An 8855-nucleotide genomic window follows, 5' to 3' on the forward strand; every position below is an offset into this window, starting at 1 on the left:
TAAAATGTGAAGTTCAGACAATACTGTTAAACATTGTGTGAACTGCCCCAAATATGTTAGACATCTGACTTTCTGTAACTCTGACATCTCAAGCCATCCGGCCCCCCACTAAAGACTTGTAGAGAGCACAAGACCCTCCAAAGGCAAAGTGTGTTTGTGAAGCCAGAGAAATGGCTTCCTCTTACCTATTCACAACAAACACACACCTTCTGTTTCTCTGAGCAAAGGACTGCTGTCATCCTCTACCTAAAATCTGCCTTGCTTGAGATCTGATTACCAATACTCAATCATAAACCACTCTTCTTTTTTTTAAAATCACATTGTGATCAAAAAGCCCAAGAAGTGAAATCCACTGTCCTTTTCTTTTTTAAGTGACACTACACTTTTTGTTATTTCTTGATCAGAAAATATCTGAAAAGACAAATTAGACCTTTGTTGCTGCATCTGTGTCTTCTAAGCTACATGTGTGTTATAAGTCTCAATATGTAAAAAGAAGAAAGAGAAAAGGAAAGGAAAACTAAAAGTGGGGTGAGGAAAATCTTGGTTTCAAATAATGAGCATGTGTACCTTTTTGCCTCAGGCTTTCATACACAATTTAGCCAGGAAGCCAGGGTAGACCATGATTTAGCTTTTGACATCTCCTGCCTTCAGGCCAGGAGAGACTAATACCGATTTCTGACTCTGAGCACGCCACAGGAAAAAAGTGAGAGAGAGAGAGGCCTTTTATTGACTAAATGATAAAGAGGTTTGTAATGATAAATAACAGTCATTTTATTGTGGAATTCCCCAGAAAAGATGCATTCTGCATTGTCTGAAGGAGCCTAAAAGCTGAGGTTGGTTCCCCATGGAGCTGAACCTGTTAAACTCCAATTTTTACAGCCAGGGATAGGGGTCACAAATTGCGGACACCTCTGGCTATTAAAGCTGCTCACCCACTTTCAATAGCCAAGGTGGCAACCTGTCTCTTGGCTCAAGGAAAATAACCAAAGGCTGGACCCCAGGGCGGCTGGTGGAAGGCAACTGTCTGTCAGGCATCTGTCTGTCTAAACCACCTTCTGGCTCTGCACACTCGGGTTCTGATGAAATTCAGTGACTTCTCAGCTCAGGCTGCTGGAGAAATCACTGCCAGATTTGATCGATAGTTTAATTGTAAACTTTGGGAACAATAATGGATAATTTGGCTTGAACCGTCCATTATGAGCAATGTTGTCTAGGAGAGAGCCTTGAAAATTAAACAAGAGTTGGGCTACATTATTGCATTTGTACAACTCACCCAGAGTTAAATAAATCCCCTTTTACAAATGCTGTCTTGGCATTCTATGGAGTTCAGTAAACACAGAGACAGGCAGAAACAAGAGGAAAGAAAATAACCAGTGGACCAGTTAAAAGTGTTTACCTGCTGGCTTCTGTTGAAAATATTACTATTGCCATTGTTATTGTTACTATTATCTTATCACAACAATTCTTTAATGTACTCTTTAAAGAATGAAAAACTCAAATAGGTGGATGAATTTCTTTTTGAGGAAAGTTTTTAAGTGGAAATTAAAGCCAGGGATATTAAGAAACATTGGTTGTATGTTAGTCATAGCTAATGCCGTACAATGGCCATGGTGTTGACACAAGACCATTGGGAGTCAGCTATTTCTTCATGAAAAAAAAATTATTAGAAATGATAGAATACTGTCACTTATTATTTTACTAAAACATTATTAAATAGAGGAAAGAAGAGATGATAGTCAATATTAAAACAATGAGCCCCAAACCAGGTTTTCCTACCCTGAATCAGTCAATAGCAGCCTGGTTCAAACATGCAAAGGGCATGTCCTCAGACAAACTCCTCACTTTAACCCAGAGACTCAGCACCTAGGAAGAATCTGCCAACAGGGTGAGACGCCAAAGTTTGGTGATGGCTTAGCCTGATGTCCCACAGAAGTATTTTCTCAGCAAAATAGCCATCAGGAGATTGAAATCATTATTATACAAGCCCTGTAATGTTGGAAAAGCGGGGATTCAAAAGGCACCCAGATCCACGTGCTCTGTGACTGACTGCGTGACTTTGACAATCTGTTCCTCAACTTACCAATATTTTAAATGGTATATAATGATCCTTACTTCATATAGTTTTATACACATGAACTTAATTAATGTATGAAAAACACTTAGAGAAGTGGGAGATACATAAATGCTGACTTGAATGGAAACCATAGTAATTCTCATTATTATTCCTGAAAGGTAGTGAATTGTTAGTTTTCAGCAGTTTTTGAAAAGGTTTTTAGATTTCTATTTTCTGTGTGCATGGGTCCACAAAGAGACATTCCTTTCATTTTCCAATTTATGTTTGAGGCCAAGCTTCTTTATAGAAACCAGCATTCTAAGTTGCTGGCAGATAGGGAGAGAAGGTAGTGCAGTAGCTTGTCTTGTGCAAAGCAGCTCAGGACATCTTCACCATCCAGTTATGTCAACTTGACTAGGACAATAGTAAATTACCTTACAGGTTGTAGATTTCAGAAGTCACCAGTCCCAAGCCCTTCCATTTTCTTCTTTTAACTCTTTCTGGTCCACTGAACTCTATCTTCATTCTGAGGGCAGCCTCCCAACCCCTGGACTACTCCCAAAGCAAGGAACTCATAGGAAGAAGCCTGGACAGCCTGTGCTCTGGAATCAGATTATCCTGCATGTGTTCCAGCTTCACTACTCAGCTTGTGACCTTGGTCATATACTTACTACTCTGAATTCCACTAATTCGTAGCATGAAGTACAAAAATGGCAATTGATCATTAAGGGAATAATATGGATATTTCTCTAAGCAGACTGAAGTAATATTCCATTTCTTCTGCAATGACTTTGCATGGTTCCTAGGTTCAAATTCTTCATGTGCTCAGCTTCTCCTAATGAGTTTTGTGGCCCGTATCCTTATTCTAGATTTCTCATGCTGGTAAAATGCCCAGTGGCCCCAGTAGTTTTTTTTAAGGAATAGAGATCTGGATCATCCTTTCCAGCTCCATACCACCAGCACCACAATAATCTGTGTCACTTATAACTAATAATAAGTTAAGGCAAAACTGATGTTGTATTAAGGCAATTATAGTGCTTGGGTAAATAAAGGTAAGGAGCCTTTAACAATTCATGGTCAAAATTCACCTGGAGGAAAAGGCTCCAGATATTAAGAAGTACCATGAAAAAAAGAATCGTGCCCACAGGAGAGTCACTAAGATAAGAAAGGCTTTGGAAACATACCATGTAAAGAGCCACTATTAGGAGAAAATTTCTGGGAGAAACTGTAACTATCTTAAAGGGCTGTGAAAGGAAAAAGCAAATAGATGTAAGCATGGTGAGAGCGAACACCAAGAGAACAAATACCTTCCAACACATAGTGTGTTAGCGTCATTGAAAACATCTGCCCCAAAGAGAAGAGAGCATCCCATTCCTGGAGGCTATGTGCCATGCCAACACAGGGTTGGCATGAAGATTTTTATTTTAAGGAGAGATGTGGGATTAGAATGGCCCTAAACATCATTCTAACTCTCTGACTTTATGATCCAATCATGCCTCAGGGAATTAGTGCCTTGGAGTATTTCATGGCATTTCAGAAGCTAGGCTTGCCAAATGGATTTGACATTGAGAAGCAAGAAGCATGCAAACTTCTTCTCACACCTCCCTTCTGTGATTCAGGTGCAGCAGTTTTCTTCCTGGATGAGGTGAAGAAGCCAAAGCAGCAGCCTTGTGCATGAAGATAATAGGAGCTTTTTACTCATTGTGAAATGCTTTTCTGTCCCTGGCAACCAGGAATGCAAAAAGTGTCCTGATTTTCATTAAAATGAGCACCCATAAAGACAACCTCTTAAAAAAAAATCTCCTTTACTCTGTTTGAGAAAATCTTCTCTCAGATCCTTATTTTTCTTCATTCTTCCAATTGCTCTTTCTATTTATTTAAGGCCATGAATCTTCCCATTGATGGAGATATCAAAAGCCTTTCAGAACATTTGACTTAGCTTTCCTCACACAGGAACTCAGGATGGGTATGCTATTCTTTGCATTGCTATTGACAAATACTTACTTGCTATTGCAATAGACTATGACAATAAGTTATTTGCTATTGACCAAATTTTGACAGCACCATAAAATATTTTAACTCATAGAAAGTGACAGGAGTAGATGATCATGTAGTCATTTCTCCTAAATAGTGCCCAGGGGTTCCTTGATACTCTTTTCCCAGAATAAAGAACCCTCCAGGGATTTCAGATGAAGGACCATTACTAACAAGATGTAACCACTCAGTAAGATTTTTATGAAACATACATTATTCAAAATACATGTAAAATTGGAATGTTTGGGAACACATGCTGTCATCCTTAATCTTTTACAAGACAACAAATTAAGGCATTCACCCTAGAAATGTCTGCTAAAAATACTTCTATATGGCCTCCTGACTTGGGTGACGGACACATATGTGAATCTAGTAAATTAAGTCTTGTGCTCAAAATTCTTCAACCTGCATTCAACCAAACAGGAGGCATGGTGAGCATCCTAAAGTGGTTGGGCAATTCAGCTTTGGGGCTAAATAAATGGCTTAGCCTTTATATATAAATGTTATGTTTTTCCTTCTTAAAGTTAGAATCTTGGAAGTCTGTTGTTTTTTACCTTAACAATGAGCTAATGTTGACAGTTCATTTAGCTTCAATTTATTTTGTAATTAATAGAGTTTAATCAAGATGGACTTCTGAGATTCCCTCCCTCTCCCTCACTGGGAACTTTAAATCCTATGACCAGTTCCTCCACAGCAATGAAATCCATCAAGTCTAAGCAGGTTTCCAAGAATAAAGACCTGAAGGGGGTGTACTTGGATGGACTCATGCATAGCCATGGTCAGTTCATTGAGAAACTGTGGAATTTTGTCTTCATCCTCATCATCAATCCTTTTCCTGAGAGGAAAGCAAAACTTTCAATATTCTAATTTTAGTTCCTTTTAAATAAAATATATTTCTATTCTTCATTTTGACCAAAAGCAAGTTTGTTACAAGTAATGCATCTCCCTCTTTCTTTTATCTGTACCTCTGTTATTTAGCCTCTAAAACTAAAAATACTTAAGATAATCAACTTGTGAAAAGAAAAAATCTCATTGTTTTAGAGCACTCAGGCCATGATCAACCAGACCCACTGCTTTTAGGCCTCTGGGCCTGGAAAGGGGTGTGGGGAACACATACAATGGCAGGGAGCACATGCAAGAGCAAAACTGCTCACCTCATGGCCAAGGAGAAAAAATGGGAACAGGAAGATGCTGAAGTCTCACTCCAAGGGCATGCCCCCACTCACCTAGAGACCTCCCACTAGGCCCTACCTTTAAAAGTTTTCACCACCTCCCAATAGCACCACCCTGGGATCCAGGAGTTTAACAAATGGATCTTTGGAAGACACTTAACATCCAAACTATAGCAATATTCAATCAATATTATAACTGAGATAAAAATATATGTTGGCCAAGACATTGAACTTCTGAGTGTCACATACCTTTAAACCATATATTGGCCCACCTTACTTTAGTAGGAAAAGGAAAATATAGTTATACTTAGGTACTATATATTTCCTCAAAGAGAAACTAAGTATCATCCAGCATTTAATTTAGTGTGAGATAAAGTTTGATTAGACATGATTTGTCTGTAGTCCTATATGTTTTCTTCTTTCAATAACATTTTACTTTTTTTGAGCATCTTTCTTCTTTTATACCTCCATCCCTCCACACTTGTATTTGCCCTTCACTTCTATTTAGTATTTCCACTCTTCTTTTTCTTTTTCTCTTTCCAACCAAGTTAAAAGATCTCAACAAAACTGTTGGTTCTTTCTCAGAAACTATACATAAACTCTGTGGGCAACCTTGGGAATTTTATAAACTTTTCAAATGTTTGGATTATACCTTGATACCCTAAGAAACATCATTTTCAACAGAAATATTGATGTCTGATATATATTAGTTCCTAAGACCAAATATTACCTAACAACCATCATTGGATTAATGTCTAAAGAGTTTTACGGGGAATTCTAGAATAAAACATAACACATGTTATTCAATTCCTAAGATTTCCTGGGGTCCAAGACTGATCTTTGAGTGGATCAAGCATAAGAAAGAAAGAAAGAACTACAACTGGAGAGATTCGTTTCATTCACTGAGCGTTTACTATGTCTGAATTGTTGAGAAATGTGGATAAGATGACTTTACTCTAGAGAGGCCTTTAGCCTAGAGGAGTGATTGCATGTCAACAGGTAATTCGTGCTCCTTGTTATAAAGGCTTTAATAAAAACACAGTAGGAACACTGGCCCACTCAGGAGGCTCTGGGATTGTAATTGGAGTTCCGGGCCACAGACCCAGTTCTAGGGGGTCACACATGCCAGGTTCAGCCATTCACCCCAATACACCAAATAAAGAGTCAAGCAGTAGAGAAAGGAGATTTATTATGCAGCATGGACACACCATAGGAAGAAGGAAGGTTAGCATTCAGCCCATTGTCAGGGCAGACATGAGCTTTAGGTTTAAGTAGAGGAAGAATTGGGTTAGGGGATGTGAGGCACACATAATTATGAAAACAGTCCGGGCAAAGCGGGGCCTAGTTGATAATTACTGAGGGGCTCTGGAGAGGTTATCATCATCACTTGAGGGGAGCAATCTGGTCACTATAAGAAAGGCATTGTCGTCTAAGAGGGAGGGGGGCCTGTCCTGCAGAGGGTCTGCTGTTTCTTTCTTTGGGGGAAGTTTCTGTCCTTCCTCGCAAAGTTCTTATCCTTCCTGGACAACAAGGTGGTTGCAGAGGAGCTATTCATAGTAAAGGAGACAGATATAAAATGAAGATGAGGATGCCATGCTTTTATTTTGCTTTTAGTTACTCTTCAGACATCTGAAGAGCAGGCCCAGATGAGGAGTCATTCCTTTGCAAACTTTCTAAGTATATGTTACAGGATGATTCACCAGGCCTGAGGTATTAGTAAAAATTAGCCAGGTTAAAATGTAGTGGAGGGGTACGTTTTAATACATTTTGTATTACTATAACAATATACCTGAGGTTGGGTACTTTATGAGAAAAAATGTTTATTTAACTCATGATTCTGGTGTCTGGAAAGTCCATACAGCATGTCCTTGGCAAAGCCTTCAGTTATCTCAACCACAGCTACAATATAGCATGGCAGAGAAGTGGAAGGGAAAATGTCTATGCACTTTATAAAATCCTGCTCTAGAAAAAACTAATCCATCAAAAAAACACCTCACCTACTCCCAAGAGATGAGCCTTAATCCCTTCTAATGGAGGTGCCTCTTGATTCAATCAGAACATACTAGGCCTCTCCTCTTAAAAGTTCCACCATCTCAATAACGTTACATTAAGGATCAAGCTTCCAACACCAGAACATTGAGGGGGACACCAAGGGGTGTGTGTGTGTGTGTGTGTGTGTGTGGGTGTGTGCGCGCGTGCACACGCACTGTGGAAAAATGGACTCCAGAGAGAAGGAAGAGCTTTCCCAGCACATAGGACAGTAAAAACAACGTGGGCTCCCAGAGCTGCAAATTTACAAATGTAGAACTACAAGAGTACCAGACTTCAATGACATGGATGAGAAGTTGGAGGAGATACATTGGAATATGCTTATATCTCATGATAAGAGGTTTGAAAACTTAAAAATATGTGCTGTGGAGTCTTTTGTGGGGCTTTAAGGAGAGAATGGCCTAACTGCATTTGTCCTATGTGTCCCTAGCCATTTGGCTTATCCAAGTTCCAATGGCCACAGTGGGAACAGGAAAAGGATGAAGAGAAAGGTGCAGTGATTACCTCCTGCTAGGAAATGTCTTTCTTCTGCACCTTAACCTATCACAAAGGACATTGTCCATTATGCTACATTTCCTTTGTGGTAGAGAAGTACAGACTTACAAAAATAAGGAAGTTTCTTTTCCTTCCTTTTCCTTCTACAGCTTCAGCTGAAGACTTGATTTTATTTTTTAAGATATTTTTAGGCAACTAAAGGTCCTTGACAGAAGCAGCTTTGAAGTGTAATGTTCCGTGATTTAAATAACAGCCTTCTCCCACATATGCACAGAACTTTTCTGAGAAGTAGCAATTATAGGATTATCCTCTACTTCAAACACAAATTCCTTGAGTACTGCTTTAGCTTTTCTTTGTTTAGTTAATAATTATGTTTTTAAGAGGACTTTACTTGCTCTCTGAGTAATGGGTAATAGGATTTAACTTTTTTCTTCTTTGTCATCAAATTTTAATGGGAAGTTCTTTTTGTGCCATCCTGGGAATCCAGGCCAGAAGATAATTTACCTTCTGAAGTTCATCAGATTGTCCAGTAAGATAAATGTCATATGTTGACTATCTCTGAAAATGAGAAAAAAAACTTAGCTTCTCCAAGAAAGCAGAGGAAAAAGAAGAATGAACACACACACACACACACACACCTCCTTAAATCAGTAGAAAATGGCAGGCAAAAAATTGTTCATAGTCACCATTCCAGGTACCAGTCTATCAGCAAGAAGCCAGGTCATTCAGGACTTTAGGCTTGTGACACAGTTTTGATGTACCTGTGTTCTTCAGAAAAAAAACTATTGTGAATGTAGTAGGCTCACACCCCTCAGGCTGAAATCAAGGAGATCATGGTTCAAGGCTAGCCCACAGAAAAAGTTAGGGAAATCCCAAGTCAATAAACAAGCTGATCATGGTGTGCACGTCTATAACCCCAGCATGGCAGGAGGTAGAGGTAGTAGAATCATTGTCTGTAGCCAGCCCAGGCAAAAAAGTGAGAGCTTACCTGAAAAACAAACTAAAGCAATAAAATCCTGGAGGTATGACTGAAGCGATTGAACACTTGCTTA

Source organism: Castor canadensis, chromosome 8, assembly GCF_047511655.1.
Source record: "Castor canadensis chromosome 8, mCasCan1.hap1v2, whole genome shotgun sequence".
NCBI classification, from domain to species: Eukaryota; Metazoa; Chordata; class Mammalia; order Rodentia; family Castoridae; genus Castor; species Castor canadensis.